This window comes from Lepisosteus platostomus, unplaced genomic scaffold (genome assembly GCF_059453375.1).
Source record: "Lepisosteus platostomus isolate fLepPlt1 unplaced genomic scaffold, fLepPlt1.hap1 Scaffold_32_H1, whole genome shotgun sequence".
Lineage (NCBI taxonomy): Eukaryota > Metazoa > Chordata > Actinopteri > Semionotiformes > Lepisosteidae > Lepisosteus > Lepisosteus platostomus.
This window is the reverse complement of record NW_028291660.1, coordinates 796,285-811,520: the sequence shown is the minus strand read 5'-3', so window position 1 is coordinate 811,520 and position 15,236 is coordinate 796,285. Positions and strand designations below refer to the sequence as shown.

The window sequence follows — 15,236 nt, the reverse complement described above, 5'->3', positions numbered from 1 at the left end:
ACGTGACCTAATTTACCGGAGCAAAAGCTCACCCAGCAAGCCCTGCTTTACTTCTACAGGAGAGAAGTACTGTAGAGTCTGCAAGATGTTCAGCTGGGTAGCTACGTCAGCATGCCTCGGCTGCAAAGGAACAAGTACTAGGTTTATTGCATGCTGAAAAGAGAAGAACGGAAACACAGCGTTTCGACTGTGAGGTCTTCTCACACCTGAAGAAGCCTCACACCTGTAAAAGGCTCCATGGTTTTCTTTCTTCTCTTTTCAACATGGAATACACCTATTGTCTGCAAGATGTGACAATTTCATGGTGTTTTGGAAGAAAACCTTTTTTCTTTGAATTCAAAATCAATCGGAATTTCAGCACAACACATCAACACTTTTTCTGTTTTAAGGAGATGATATTTTAAACCTGACAAAAATAGTAGGAAACACAAGTTTCTTGCTGTGAAAATTTAGATGGGGAAGTGTACTACTAGTAGCAGTGTAGAGCTCTCTGTGGTGGAGTGCAAGCGCATGTTCTATGGGCCAGTGGCGTAATGGATAACGCGTCTGACTTCGGATCAGAAGATTGTAGGTTTGAGTCCTGCCTGGCTCGTGAGGCTTTTAAACCTCTCAGGTTCCTAGGTAACAGGTTGCCGTCATGTATATGAACTATAGAAAAGCATTTGCCACAACCCGTAAATTAGCACGCAAGTGCGGGCTGGTGAACACAGAACTGTATGGAGATCATCTCCAGCTCCGAGCTCAATTGCAATGAAAAAACATGCAGAACAGAACTGGAGAGCAGCTGAATTTGTGCTCAGTAGGGTGGGGAGGACTCAGCATTGCTATTGTTCTAATTGGCATGAACTGCAGGGGATCTGAATCAGAACATGTCAGTCAGTTTGATCATTGCGTCAATATGTAGGCCACGTTAATACAGAATTATTACTTTGTCTGTCTCGTCTTTGTATATAGCTGAATGTCCCTGACAATTTCATGTTAGTTTTTAAGAACGACATTGGTGCTAATATATACATATATAGCATATAAGGAACACGTAAAAGTTTAGTCCATGCTGAAAAGATAAGAAAACCGCCACAACGTTTCATCTTGGAATAAATCTTTACTTGTTGTTTTGCAGCCTACCCATTCTGACCTAACTCCTCCCTTGAAATTCCCTAACAGATAAGGGTACGTAACGGCTCATGCGATGCTCAGTTGCAATTTGTCCCAAAACAAACAAGAACAGCAGCTGAGGGTTTGAGTTTGAACATGCACTGTATTAAAGCAGCTTTTATTTCCATTGATAAATGCTAGATATTCCTACAGAGATTCTCCAGGTGAGTAAGCGATTCCTGTTTCTGTTTCTATTTCTGTTTCATATATACAGTATATATATGTTACATGTGTCTCTGCAATAGTATAAATGTGTTATACACTATCAGGGGCTGCTTTTTTGTGCACCTCATCTACAACAAGGGTTTTTTTTTCATTTATGTTTGTGGACCTTCACCATTTGAGGAAGTGAGTTAGATAAGAAAGTTACAGGTATGGTGAGCAATGACTGACAAAGGCACGTACTGCGTATTCCTTACAGAAGTGTAAGCAATTTGTTCTAAAAAACACCGGCTAAAGTCCAACATCGTTAGCAATCTTATTACTTAAACAGAATTAACATCAATAAACTGTAAGGTGCTGGTACATGCGAGTAGATTTGATCTTCTATTAAACAAAAATGCAATTACAGCTCTAAAAAGGTCAACCTAGACTTCTGTAACAGATCTGTTCAGGTCATCGCTGTTTCTCTGACCTTGTGAGTCTTTGGAATTTTAAAAGTGTATTTTGCTTGCCTTTCATGTGGTCTGTGTACAAGTCACTGTGGCGTATGCGGTCCTACACAGCCTTGCTATAGACGTGACGAGCCTCCGCTATGTTGCAATGGAGAACAGGTTCAGTACGGAGCTGCCGAGAAAATTCAGCTGGAAAGCTCGTTGCAGAAAAGCATCGTTCTCTGTGTCCAGCGGCAAAGCGTCCATCGTGGGTGCTGAAGAATCGATTTCACAGGCTGTGGGTCCAGGCGATTTAGAGTGTTAAAGGTCCCAGCGAAAACGAAACGGCGCTGGTCCTTTTACACGCACGCACGCAACCAAATGCAAAGGACGCCGTAGTCGGCAGGATTTGAACCTGCGCGGGGAGACCCCAACGGATTTCAAGTCCGTCACCTTAACCACTCGGCCACGACTACAGCAAGCGCCGCGGCCGCTGCCTTCTTGCTACAATCGAACAGGGAGTGCGAGGCGGCGGCGGCAGCGGAGGCAACTTTTTTCAAGTTCGCTCTCCGTTTAAGAAACCTTTTACGCCATACGTGCAAGCACACACACACACACCTCAGAGGACTTAAGGGTGGCTTCAAGTTGGAATGATAAAGTCTCCCCGTTCGGACATGAAAACAGAACGTTCTTAGACAGAAAGCAATCAACAACAGAGACATCTGGACGACGATTTTAGTCACTGCACTTTGAATAGCATTTTTACTCCAGTTACAGGAGATGCACCAATGGCCCTTGACCTACGCTCTTACCAATGCCTTGAACATTCAAACAAAACAGCCCTCAAGTCCTGCGGTTTAATATGACGCTGTTACGTGTCGAGGCAGTATTTGACTCTGTCCTACCGTTGAGACACGGGGCGTATATGGAAATGAACACATGCTACGGATCGTCTCTAATCGGTCCCTACAGTTGGAAGGCTCCTTGAAGCGTGCACCCCCATCATTCATCTTTGCGCATCTGTGAAAGGTAGACTCTTGAGCAATGTTTGAGCCAGCTCTAAGGCAACTAGTGCTATTGGACAGACACCTCTGGAAGATCCTAAGAGTCTCTTAACACCACTTCCAGCAGCAAGCTTAATTGTTCGCTGGAGGTCTCCCACCCAGGTACTGACCAGGCAAAGAATCACCAGTACATTGAATGAGGAAGTTAATCCTGAAATCCAATTACATATCTCAAGGTAAGACAAATCCATAAGAACATGTCTTAGTATTACTTCGTTTACATTAGTATGGCACTGAGTTGGAGCTCCTCTTTAAGCTGTGGTTTAGTTTTGCATTCATGTGTTTCTAGAGCAGTTATTTATGGGGGTGGGTGGGTCTTTCACAGAGGCTCAGGACAAATCCCCCGCCTGAAAGTCTAATGTGTGCGTTCAGACAGTCACAGGTCAAGAGCCAGGCAGGAGGACAATGGACAGAAGAGCCAACGAACTAAAAATAAAAGAACAGATATGAAAAAGCCACCATCTTTTTCTTTTTGACATTTTCCGACTTTCATGCAAGCCAGGACAAAGTTGCTCGTAGCTACTTGTGGATTCAAATACTCTATCGAGTGCTTTGATGAGTTTTTGCAATTTGATTGTCGTCCTATCAGCCTGTTTCTGTTTTTTTTTTTCAATCTTGGGATGGAAAGTATGAGGGAAATGATGGAGCAATCAATAACCGCTCCGGAAAAATGGCAGAATGAAATGGTCCGTCACTAAGGACATTTGTGAAGCAGAGGAGTGACATCACCACAAAGGCGACACATTCTGCTGATGGTTTTGGTGAATAATGATTGAGGTGCGTTAAGAGAAAGGTAGCTGTGTCAGCATGCGTAGGCTGCAAAGGATCAAGCAAAGGTTTACTCCATGCTGAAAAGAGAAGAAAAGAAGCACAACGTTTCGACTGTGGAGCCTTCTGCGCCATCTTCTTTAGCGGTGATGATGTTTACATTGGAAAAACTGAGACATGCGTCCCTGGGTGGGCTTGAACCACCAACCTTTCGGTTAACAGCCGAACGCGCTAACCGATTGCGCCACAGAGACTGACGGCCGCTTGTGCTCCCTACATTTGCAGGTTTATGGTCAAAGAAAACAATCACTTGCGCTTCTTGCAGCCGGCAATCTTTTTCCACTGACAACCAAGAAATGGATTTCATCTTTCACAAGCTGTATGGATTTCTTCAAAAACAAGTTATTCCAGAAAGGAAATGAATTCTTGCATTAAACTGAACCAAGCTGTACATGTTTGTCTGAAATGAGACATTCGGCACAACAAGACACGGAGAGAGGCACCGCTGGTATTCAGACCCAGGATCGCCTGCTTACTAGGCGGGCACTTTAAGCCACTAGGGAACAGCGCCAGCGGAGCACCGCGCTTTTACAGACACTTGGACACATCTGCGTTCGGTGTGCACTTAACCTGCTCTCTGAGCCCGTTGCCTCCGTCCCATTTAATAGCAGAACTGACGCCAAGAGAAATGATGAGAAATGGCATTTATCGGGCACTTTTCATGTCCAAGGAGTTCAATGCCCTTGACACCTCCCCAAGGCGACAGAGCTGTGCATTCTTTGGCGACACCATTTTTTCTTTTGTTTAATTTCTATACTTATTGATAGAATAAAAACGATATGTCATGTACTGTAAGGGAAATGTCTCTTTTCATGGGGAAAGCTAGCACCAGCAAATGTTGTGTTTAGAAGAAGTGATTTAACATGACACGTGACCTAATTTACCGGAGCAAAAGCTCACCCAGCAAGCCCTGCTTTACTTCTACAGGAGAGAAGTACTGTAGAGTCTGCAAGATGTTCAGCTGGGTAGCTACGTCAGCATGCCTCGGCTGCAAAGGAACAAGTACTAGGTTTATTGCATGCTGAAAAGAGAAGAACGGAAACACAGCGTTTCGACTGTGAGGTCTTCTCACACCTGAAGAAGCCTCACACCTGTAAAAGGCTCCATGGTTTTCTTTCTTCTCTTTTCAACATGGAATACACCTATTGTCTGCAAGATGTGACAATTTCATGGTGTTTTGGAAGAAAACCTTTTTTCTTTGAATTCAAAATCAATCGGAATTTCAGCACAACACATCAACACTTTTTCTGTTTTAAGGAGATGATATTTTAAACCTGACAAAAATAGTAGGAAACACAAGTTTCTTGCTGTGAAAATTTAGATGGGGAAGTGTACTACTAGTAGCAGTGTAGAGCTCTCTGTGGTGGAGTGCAAGCGCATGTTCTATGGGCCAGTGGCGTAATGGATAACGCGTCTGACTTCGGATCAGAAGATTGTAGGTTTGAGTCCTGCCTGGCTCGTGAGGCTTTTAAACCTCTCAGGTTCCTAGGTAACAGGTTGCCGTCATGTATATGAACTATAGAAAAGCATTTGCCACAACCCGTAAATTAGCACGCAAGTGCGGGCTGGTGAACACAGAACTGTATGGAGATCATCTCCAGCTCCGAGCTCAATTGCAATGAAAAAACATGCAGAACAGAACTGGAGAGCAGCTGAATTTGTGCTCAGTAGGGTGGGGAGGACTCAGCATTGCTATTGTTCTAATTGGCATGAACTGCAGGGGATCTGAATCAGAACATGTCAGTCAGTTTGATCATTGCGTCAATATGTAGGCCACGTTAATACAGAATTATTACTTTGTCTGTCTCGTCTTTGTATATAGCTGAATGTCCCTGACAATTTCATGTTAGTTTTTAAGAACGACATTGGTGCTAATATATACATATATAGCATATAAGGAACACGTAAAAGTTTAGTCCATGCTGAAAAGATAAGAAAACCGCCACAACGTTTCATCTTGGAATAAATCTTTACTTGTTGTTTTGCAGCCTACCCATTCTGACCTAACTCCTCCCTTGAAATTCCCTAACAGATAATGGTACGTAACGGCTCATGCGATGCTCAGTTGCAATTTGTCCCAAAACAAACAAGAACAGCAGCTGAGGGTTTGAGTTTGAACATGCACTGTATTAAAGCAGCTTTTATTTCCATTGATAAATGCTAGATATTCCTACAGAGATTCTCCAGGTGAGTAAGCGATTCCTGTTTCTGTTTCTATTTCTGTTTCATATATACAGTATATATATGTTACATGTGTCTCTGCAATAGTATAAATGTGTTATACACTATCAGGGGCTGCTTTTTTGTGCACCTCATCTACAACAAGGGTTTTTTTTTCATTTATGTTTGTGGACCTTCACCATTTGAGGAAGTGAGTTAGATAAGAAAGTTACAGGTATGGTGAGCAATGACTGACAAAGGCACGTACTGCGTATTCCTTACAGAAGTGTAAGCAATTTGTTCTAAAAAACACCGGCTAAAGTCCAACATCGTTAGCAATCTTATTACTTAAACAGAATTAACATCAATAAACTGTAAGGTGCTGGTACATGCGAGTAGATTTGATCTTCTATTAAACAAAAATGCAATTACAGCTCTAAAAAGGTCAACCTAGACTTCTGTAACAGATCTGTTCAGGTCATCGCTGTTTCTCTGACCTTGTGAGTCTTTGGAATTTTAAAAGTGTATTTTGCTTGCCTTTCATGTGGTCTGTGTACAAGTCACTGTGGCGTATGCGGTCCTACACAGCCTTGCTATAGACGTGACGAGCCTCCGCTATGTTGCAATGGAGAACAGGTTCAGTACGGAGCTGCCGAGAAAATTCAGCTGGAAAGCTCGTTGCAGAAAAGCATCGTTCTCTGTGTCCAGCGGCAAAGCGTCCATCGTGGGTGCTGAAGAATCGATTTCACAGGCTGTGGGTCCAGGCGATTTAGAGTGTTAAAGGTCCCAGCGAAAACGAAACGGCGCTGGTCCTTTTACACGCACGCACGCAACCAAATGCAAAGGACGCCGTAGTCGGCAGGATTTGAACCTGCGCGGGGAGACCCCAACGGATTTCAAGTCCGTCACCTTAACCACTCGGCCACGACTACAGCAAGCGCCGCGGCCGCTGCCTTCTTGCTACAATCGAACAGGGAGTGCGAGGCGGCGGCGGCAGCGGAGGCAACTTTTTTCAAGTTCGCTCTCCGTTTAAGAAACCTTTTACGCCATACGTGCAAGCACACACACACACACCTCAGAGGACTTAAGGGTGGCTTCAAGTTGGAATGATAAAGTCTCCCCGTTCGGACATGAAAACAGAACGTTCTTAGACAGAAAGCAATCAACAACAGAGACATCTGGACGACGATTTTAGTCACTGCACTTTGAATAGCATTTTTACTCCAGTTACAGGAGATGCACCAATGGCCCTTGACCTACGCTCTTACCAATGCCTTGAACATTCAAACAAAACAGCCCTCAAGTCCTGCGGTTTAATATAACGCTGTTACGTGTCGAGGCAGTATTTGACTCTGTCCTACCGTTGAGACACGGGGCGTATATGGAAATGAACACATGCTACGGATCGTCTCTAATCGGTCCCTACAGTTGGAAGGCTCCTTGAAGCGTGCACCCCCATCATTCATCTTTGCGCATCTGTGAAAGGTAGACTCTTGAGCAATGTTTGAGCCAGCTCTAAGGCAACTAGTGCTATTGGACAGACACCTCTGGAAGATCCTAAGAGTCTCTTAACACCACTTCCAGCAGCAAGCTTAATTGTTCGCTGGAGGTCTCCCACCCAGGTACTGACCAGGCAAAGAATCACCAGTACATTGAATGAGGAAGTTAATCCTGAAATCCAATTACATATCTCAAGGTAAGACAAATCCATAAGAACATGTCTTAGTATTACTTCGTTTACATTAGTATGGCACTGAGTTGGAGCTCCTCTTTAAGCTGTGGTTTAGTTTTGCATTCATGTGTTTCTAGAGCAGTTATTTATGGGGGTGGGTGGGTCTTTCACAGAGGCTCAGGACAAATCCCCCGCCTGAAAGTCTAATGTGTGCGTTCAGACAGTCACAGGTCAAGAGCCAGGCAGGAGGACAATGGACAGAAGAGCCAACGAACTAAAAATAAAAGAACAGATATGAAAAAGCCACCATCTTTTTCTTTTTGACATTTTCCGACTTTCATGCAAGCCAGGACAAAGTTGCTCGTAGCTACTTGTGGATTCAAATACTCTATCGAGTGCTTTGATGAGTTTTTGCAATTTGATTGTCGTCCTATCAGCCTGTTTCTGTTTTTTTTTTTCAATCTTGGGATGGAAAGTATGAGGGAAATGATGGAGCAATCAATAACCGCTCCGGAAAAATGGCAGAATGAAATGGTCCGTCACTAAGGACATTTGTGAAGCAGAGGAGTGACATCACCACAAAGGCGACACATTCTGCTGATGGTTTTGGTGAATAATGATTGAGGTGCGTTAAGAGAAAGGTAGCTGTGTCAGCATGCGTAGGCTGCAAAGGATCAAGCAAAGGTTTACTCCATGCTGAAAAGAGAAGAAAAGAAGCACAACGTTTCGACTGTGGAGCCTTCTGCGCCATCTTCTTTAGCGGTGATGATGTTTACATTGGAAAAACTGAGACATGCGTCCCTGGGTGGGCTTGAACCACCAACCTTTCGGTTAACAGCCGAACGCGCTAACCGATTGCGCCACAGAGACTGACGGCCGCTTGTGCTCCCTACATTTGCAGGTTTATGGTCAAAGAAAACAATCACTTGCGCTTCTTGCAGCCGGCAATCTTTTTCCACTGACAACCAAGAAATGGATTTCATCTTTCACAAGCTGTATGGATTTCTTCAAAAACAAGTTATTCCAGAAAGGAAATGAATTCTTGCATTAAACTGAACCAAGCTGTACATGTTTGTCTGAAATGAGACATTCGGCACAACAAGACACGGAGAGAGGCACCGCTGGTATTCAGACCCAGGATCGCCTGCTTACTAGGCGGGCACTTTAAGCCACTAGGGAACAGCGCCAGCGGAGCACCGCGCTTTTACAGACACTTGGACACATCTGCGTTCGGTGTGCACTTAACCTGCTCTCTGAGCCCGTTGCCTCCGTCCCATTTAATAGCAGAACTGACGCCAAGAGAAATGATGAGAAATGGCATTTATCGGGCACTTTTCATGTCCAAGGAGTTCAATGCCCTTGACACCTCCCCAAGGCGACAGAGCTGTGCATTCTTTGGCGACACCATTTTTTCTTTTGTTTAATTTCTATACTTATTGATAGAATAAAAACGATATGTCATGTACTGTAAGGGAAATGTCTCTTTTCATGGGGAAAGCTAGCACCAGCAAATGTTGTGTTTAGAAGAAGTGATTTAACATGACACGTGACCTAATTTACCGGAGCAAAAGCTCACCCAGCAAGCCCTGCTTTACTTCTACAGGAGAGAAGTACTGTAGAGTCTGCAAGATGTTCAGCTGGGTAGCTACGTCAGCATGCCTCGGCTGCAAAGGAACAAGTACTAGGTTTATTGCATGCTGAAAAGAGAAGAACGGAAACACAGCGTTTCGACTGTGAGGTCTTCTCACACCTGAAGAAGCCTCACACCTGTAAAAGGCTCCATGGTTTTCTTTCTTCTCTTTTCAACATGGAATACACCTATTGTCTGCAAGATGTGACAATTTCATGGTGTTTTGGAAGAAAACCTTTTTTCTTTGAATTCAAAATCAATCGGAATTTCAGCACAACACATCAACACTTTTTCTGTTTTAAGGAGATGATATTTTAAACCTGACAAAAATAGTAGGAAACACAAGTTTCTTGCTGTGAAAATTTAGATGGGGAAGTGTACTACTAGTAGCAGTGTAGAGCTCTCTGTGGTGGAGTGCAAGCGCATGTTCTATGGGCCAGTGGCGTAATGGATAACGCGTCTGACTTCGGATCAGAAGATTGTAGGTTCGAGTCCTGCCTGGCTCGTGAGGCTTTTAAACCTCTCAGGTTCCTAGGTAACAGGTTGCCGTCATGTATATGAACTATAGAAAAGCATTTGCCACAACCCGTAAATTAGCACGCAAGTGCGGGCTGGTGAACACAGAACTGTATGGAGATCATCTCCAGCTCCGAGCTCAATTGCAATGAAAAAACATGCAGAACAGAACTGGAGAGCAGCTGAATTTGTGCTCAGTAGGGTGGGGAGGACTCAGCATTGCTATTGTTCTAATTGGCATGAACTGCAGGGGATCTGAATCAGAACATGTCAGTCAGTTTGATCATTGCGTCAATATGTAGGCCACGTTAATACAGAATTATTACTTTGTCTGTCTCGTCTTTGTATATAGCTGAATGTCCCTGACAATTTCATGTTAGTTTTTAAGAACGACATTGGTGCTAATATATACATATATAGCATATAAGGAACACGTAAAAGTTTAGTCCATGCTGAAAAGATAAGAAAACCGCCACAACGTTTCATCTTGGAATAAATCTTTACTTGTTGTTTTGCAGCCTACCCATTCTGACCTAACTCCTCCCTTGAAATTCCCTAACAGATAAGGGTACGTAACGGCTCATGCGATGCTCAGTTGCAATTTGTCCCAAAACAAACAAGAACAGCAGCTGAGGGTTTGAGTTTGAACATGCACTGTATTAAAGCAGCTTTTATTTCCATTGATAAATGCTAGATATTCCTACAGAGATTCTCCAGGTGAGTAAGCGATTCCTGTTTCTGTTTCTATTTCTGTTTCATATATACAGTATATATATGTTACATGTGTCTCTGCAATAGTATAAATGTGTTATACACTATCAGGGGCTGCTTTTTTGTGCACCTCATCTACAACAAGGGTTTTTTTTTCATTTATGTTTGTGGACCTTCACCATTTGAGGAAGTGAGTTAGATAAGAAAGTTACAGGTATGGTGAGCAATGACTGACAAAGGCACGTACTGCGTATTCCTTACAGAAGTGTAAGCAATTTGTTCTAAAAAACACCGGCTAAAGTCCAACATCGTTAGCAATCTTATTACTTAAACAGAATTAACATCAATAAACTGTAAGGTGCTGGTACATGCGAGTAGATTTGATCTTCTATTAAACAAAAATGCAATTACAGCTCTAAAAAGGTCAACCTAGACTTCTGTAACAGATCTGTTCAGGTCATCGCTGTTTCTCTGACCTTGTGAGTCTTTGGAATTTTAAAAGTGTATTTTGCTTGCCTTTCATGTGGTCTGTGTACAAGTCACTGTGGCGTATGCGGTCCTACACAGCCTTGCTATAGACGTGACGAGCCTCCGCTATGTTGCAATGGAGAACAGGTTCAGTACGGAGCTGCCGAGAAAATTCAGCTGGAAAGCTCGTTGCAGAAAAGCATCGTTCTCTGTGTCCAGCGGCAAAGCGTCCATCGTGGGTGCTGAAGAATCGATTTCACAGGCTGTGGGTCCAGGCGATTTAGAGTGTTAAAGGTCCCAGCGAAAACGAAACGGCGTTGGTCCTTTTACACGCACGCACGCAACCAAATGCAAAGGACGCCGTAGTCGGCAGGATTTGAACCTGCGCGGGGAGACCCCAACGGATTTCAAGTCCGTCACCTTAACCACTCGGCCACGACTACAGCAAGCGCCGCGGCCGCTGCCTTCTTGCTACAATCGAACAGGGAGTGCGAGGCGGCGGCGGCAGCGGAGGCAACTTTTTTCAAGTTCGCTCTCCGTTTAAGAAACCTTTTACGCCATACGTGCAAGCACACACACACACACCTCAGAGGACTTAAGGGTGGCTTCAAGTTGGAATGATAAAGTCTCCCCGTTCGGACATGAAAACAGAACGTTCTTAGACAGAAAGCAATCAACAACAGAGACATCTGGACGACGATTTTAGTCACTGCACTTTGAATAGCATTTTTACTCCAGTTACAGGAGATGCACCAATGGCCCTTGACCTACGCTCTTACCAATGCCTTGAACATTCAAACAAAACAGCCCTCAAGTCCTGCGGTTTAATATAACGCTGTTACGTGTCGAGGCAGTATTTGACTCTGTCCTACCGTTGAGACACGGGGCGTATATGGAAATGAACACATGCTACGGATCGTCTCTAATCGGTCCCTACAGTTGGAAGGCTCCTTGAAGCGTGCACCCCCATCATTCATCTTTGCGCATCTGTGAAAGGTAGACTCTTGAGCAATGTTTGAGCCAGCTCTAAGGCAACTAGTGCTATTGGACAGACACCTCTGGAAGATCCTAAGAGTCTCTTAACACCACTTCCAGCAGCAAGCTTAATTGTTCGCTGGAGGTCTCCCACCCAGGTACTGACCAGGCAAAGAATCACCAGTACATTGAATGAGGAAGTTAATCCTGAAATCCAATTACATATCTCAAGGTAAGACAAATCCATAAGAACATGTCTTAGTATTACTTCGTTTACATTAGTATGGCACTGAGTTGGAGCTCCTCTTTAAGCTGTGGTTTAGTTTTGCATTCATGTGTTTCTAGAGCAGTTATTTATGGGGGTGGGTGGGTCTTTCACAGAGGCTCAGGACAAATCCCCCGCCTGAAAGTCTAATGTGTGCGTTCAGACAGTCACAGGTCAAGAGCCAGGCAGGAGGACAATGGACAGAAGAGCCAACGAACTAAAAATAAAAGAACAGATATGAAAAAGCCACCATCTTTTTCTTTTTGACATTTTCCGACTTTCATGCAAGCCAGGACAAAGTTGCTCGTAGCTACTTGTGGATTCAAATACTCTATCGAGTGCTTTGATGAGTTTTTGCAATTTGATTGTCGTCCTATCAGCCTGTTTCTGTTTTTTTTTTTCAATCTTGGGATGGAAAGTATGAGGGAAATGATGGAGCAATCAATAACCGCTCCGGAAAAATGGCAGAATGAAATGGTCCGTCACTAAGGACATTTGTGAAGCAGAGGAGTGACATCACCACAAAGGCGACACATTCTGCTGATGGTTTTGGTGAATAATGATTGAGGTGCGTTAAGAGAAAGGTAGCTGTGTCAGCATGCGTAGGCTGCAAAGGATCAAGCAAAGGTTTACTCCATGCTGAAAAGAGAAGAAAAGAAGCACAACGTTTCGACTGTGGAGCCTTCTGCGCCATCTTCTTTAGCGGTGATGATGTTTACATTGGAAAAACTGAGACATGCGTCCCTGGGTGGGCTTGAACCACCAACCTTTCGGTTAACAGCCGAACGCGCTAACCGATTGCGCCACAGAGACTGACGGCCGCTTGTGCTCCCTACATTTGCAGGTTTATGGTCAAAGAAAACAATCACTTGCGCTTCTTGCAGCCGGCAATCTTTTTCCACTGACAACCAAGAAATGGATTTCATCTTTCACAAGCTGTATGGATTTCTTCAAAAACAAGTTATTCCAGAAAGGAAATGAATTCTTGCATTAAACTGAACCAAGCTGTACATGTTTGTCTGAAATGAGACATTCGGCACAACAAGACACGGAGAGAGGCACCGCTGGTATTCAGACCCAGGATCGCCTGCTTACTAGGCGGGCACTTTAAGCCACTAGGGAACAGCGCCAGCGGAGCACCGCGCTTTTACAGACACTTGGACACATCTGCGTTCGGTGTGCACTTAACCTGCTCTCTGAGCCCGTTGCCTCCGTCCCATTTAATAGCAGAACTGACGCCAAGAGAAATGATGAGAAATGGCATTTATCGGGCACTTTTCATGTCCAAGGAGTTCAATGCCCTTGACACCTCCCCAAGGCGACAGAGCTGTGCATTCTTTGGCGACACCATTTTTTCTTTTGTTTAATTTCTATACTTATTGATAGAATAAAAACGATATGTCATGTACTGTAAGGGAAATGTCTCTTTTCATGGGGAAAGCTAGCACCAGCAAATGTTGTGTTTAGAAGAAGTGATTTAACATGACACGTGACCTAATTTACCGGAGCAAAAGCTCACCCAGCAAGCCCTGCTTTACTTCTACAGGAGAGAAGTACTGTAGAGTCTGCAAGATGTTCAGCTGGGTAGCTACGTCAGCATGCCTCGGCTGCAAAGGAACAAGTACTAGGTTTATTGCATGCTGAAAAGAGAAGAACGGAAACACAGCGTTTCGACTGTGAGGTCTTCGCACACCTGAAGAAGCCTCACACCTGTAAAAGGCTCCATGGTTTTCTTTCTTCTCTTTTCAACATGGAATACACCTATTGTCTGCAAGATGTGACAATTTCATGGTGTTTTGGAAGAAAACCTTTTTTCTTTGAATTCAAAATCAATCGGAATTTCAGCACGACACATCAACACTTTTTCTGTTTTAAGGAGATGATATTTTAAACCTGACAAAAATAGTAGGAAACACAAGTTTCTTGCTGTGAAAATTTAGATGGGGAAGTGTACTACTAGTAGCAGTGTAGAGCTCTCTGTGGTGGAGTGCAAGCACATGTTCTATGGGCCAGTGGCGTAATGGATAACGCGTCTGACTTCGGATCAGAAGATTGGAGGTTCGAGTCCTGCCTGGCTCGTGAGGCTTTTAAACCTCTCAGGTTCCTCGGTAACAGGTTGCCGTCATGTATATGAACTATAGAAAAGCATTTGCCACAACCCGTAAATTAGCACGCAAGTGCGGGCTGGTGAACACAGAACTGTATGGAGATCATCTCCAGCTCCGAGCTCAATTGCAATGAAAAAACATGCAGAACAGAACTGGAGAGCAGCTGAATTTGTGCTCGGTAGGGTGGGGAGGACTCAGCATTGCTATTGTTCTAATTGGCATGAACTGCAGGGGATCTGAATCAGAACATGTCAGTTAGTTCGATCATTGCGTCAGTATGTAGGCCACGTTAATACAGAATTATTACTTTGTCTGTCTCGTCTTTGTATATAGCTGAATGTCCCTGACAATTTCATGTTAGTTTTTAAGAACGACATTGGTGCTAATATATACATATATAGCATATAAGGAACACGTAAAAGTTTAGTCCATGCTGAAAAGATAAGAAAACCGCCACAACGTTTCATCTTGGAATAAATCTTTACTTGTTGTTTTGCAGCCTACCCATTCTGACCTAACTCCTCCCTTGAAATTCCCTAACAGATAAGGGTACGTAACGGCTCATGCGATGCTCAGTTGCAATTTGTCCCAAAACAAACAAGAACAGCAGCTGAGGGTTTGAGTTTGAACATGCACTGTATTAAAGCAGCTTTTATTTCCATTGATAAATGCTAGATATTCCTACAGAGATTCTCCAGGTGAGTAAGCGATTCCTGTTTCTGTTTCTATTTCTGTTTCATATATACAGTATATATATGTTACATGTGTCTCTGCAATAGTATAAATGTGTTATACACTATCAGGGGCTGCTTTTTTGTGCACCTCATCTACAACAAGGGTTTTTTTTTCATTTATGTTTGTGGACCTTCACCATTTGAGGAAGTGAGTTAGATAAGAAAGTTACAGGTATGGTGAGCAATGACTGACAAAGGCACGTACTGCGTATTCCTTACAGAAGTGTAAGCAATTTGTTCTAAAAAACACCGGCTAAAGTCCAACATCGTTAGCAATCTTATTACTTAAACAGAATTAACATCAATAAACTGTAAGGTGCTGGTACATGCGAGTAGATTTGATCTTCTATTAAACAA

General features: G+C 43.6%; 10 non-coding genes across 10 annotated transcripts; 4 read left to right on the top strand and 6 right to left on the bottom strand.

The window, feature by feature from the left end:
* Positions 1-519: 519 nt before the first annotated feature.
* trnar-ucg (transfer RNA arginine (anticodon UCG)) lies at positions 520-592 on the top strand. Its single transcript has one exon. It is a non-coding gene; the product is annotated as a tRNA-Arg (tRNA).
* A 1,550-nt stretch (positions 593-2,142) lies between these two features.
* On the bottom strand, positions 2,143-2,224 carry trnas-uga (transfer RNA serine (anticodon UGA)). Its single transcript has one exon. It is a non-coding gene; the product is annotated as a tRNA-Ser (tRNA).
* Positions 2,225-3,760: 1,536 nt separating this feature from the next.
* On the bottom strand, positions 3,761-3,834 carry trnan-guu (transfer RNA asparagine (anticodon GUU)). Its single transcript has one exon. It is a non-coding gene; the product is annotated as a tRNA-Asn (tRNA).
* Positions 3,835-5,027: 1,193 nt separating this feature from the next.
* Positions 5,028-5,100, top strand: trnar-ucg (transfer RNA arginine (anticodon UCG)). Its single transcript has one exon. It is a non-coding gene; the product is annotated as a tRNA-Arg (tRNA).
* A 1,550-nt stretch (positions 5,101-6,650) lies between these two features.
* trnas-uga (transfer RNA serine (anticodon UGA)) lies at positions 6,651-6,732 on the bottom strand. The gene has a single exon. It is a non-coding gene; the product is annotated as a tRNA-Ser (tRNA).
* Positions 6,733-8,268: 1,536 nt separating this feature from the next.
* On the bottom strand, positions 8,269-8,342 carry trnan-guu (transfer RNA asparagine (anticodon GUU)). Its single transcript has one exon. It is a non-coding gene; the product is annotated as a tRNA-Asn (tRNA).
* Positions 8,343-9,535: 1,193 nt separating this feature from the next.
* Positions 9,536-9,608, top strand: trnar-ucg (transfer RNA arginine (anticodon UCG)). The gene has a single exon. It is a non-coding gene; the product is annotated as a tRNA-Arg (tRNA).
* Positions 9,609-11,158: 1,550 nt separating this feature from the next.
* Positions 11,159-11,240, bottom strand: trnas-uga (transfer RNA serine (anticodon UGA)). The gene has a single exon. It is a non-coding gene; the product is annotated as a tRNA-Ser (tRNA).
* Positions 11,241-12,776: 1,536 nt separating this feature from the next.
* trnan-guu (transfer RNA asparagine (anticodon GUU)) lies at positions 12,777-12,850 on the bottom strand. The gene has a single exon. It is a non-coding gene; the product is annotated as a tRNA-Asn (tRNA).
* Positions 12,851-14,043: 1,193 nt separating this feature from the next.
* On the top strand, positions 14,044-14,116 carry trnar-ucg (transfer RNA arginine (anticodon UCG)). The gene has a single exon. It is a non-coding gene; the product is annotated as a tRNA-Arg (tRNA).
* Positions 14,117-15,236: the final 1,120 nt, after the last annotated feature.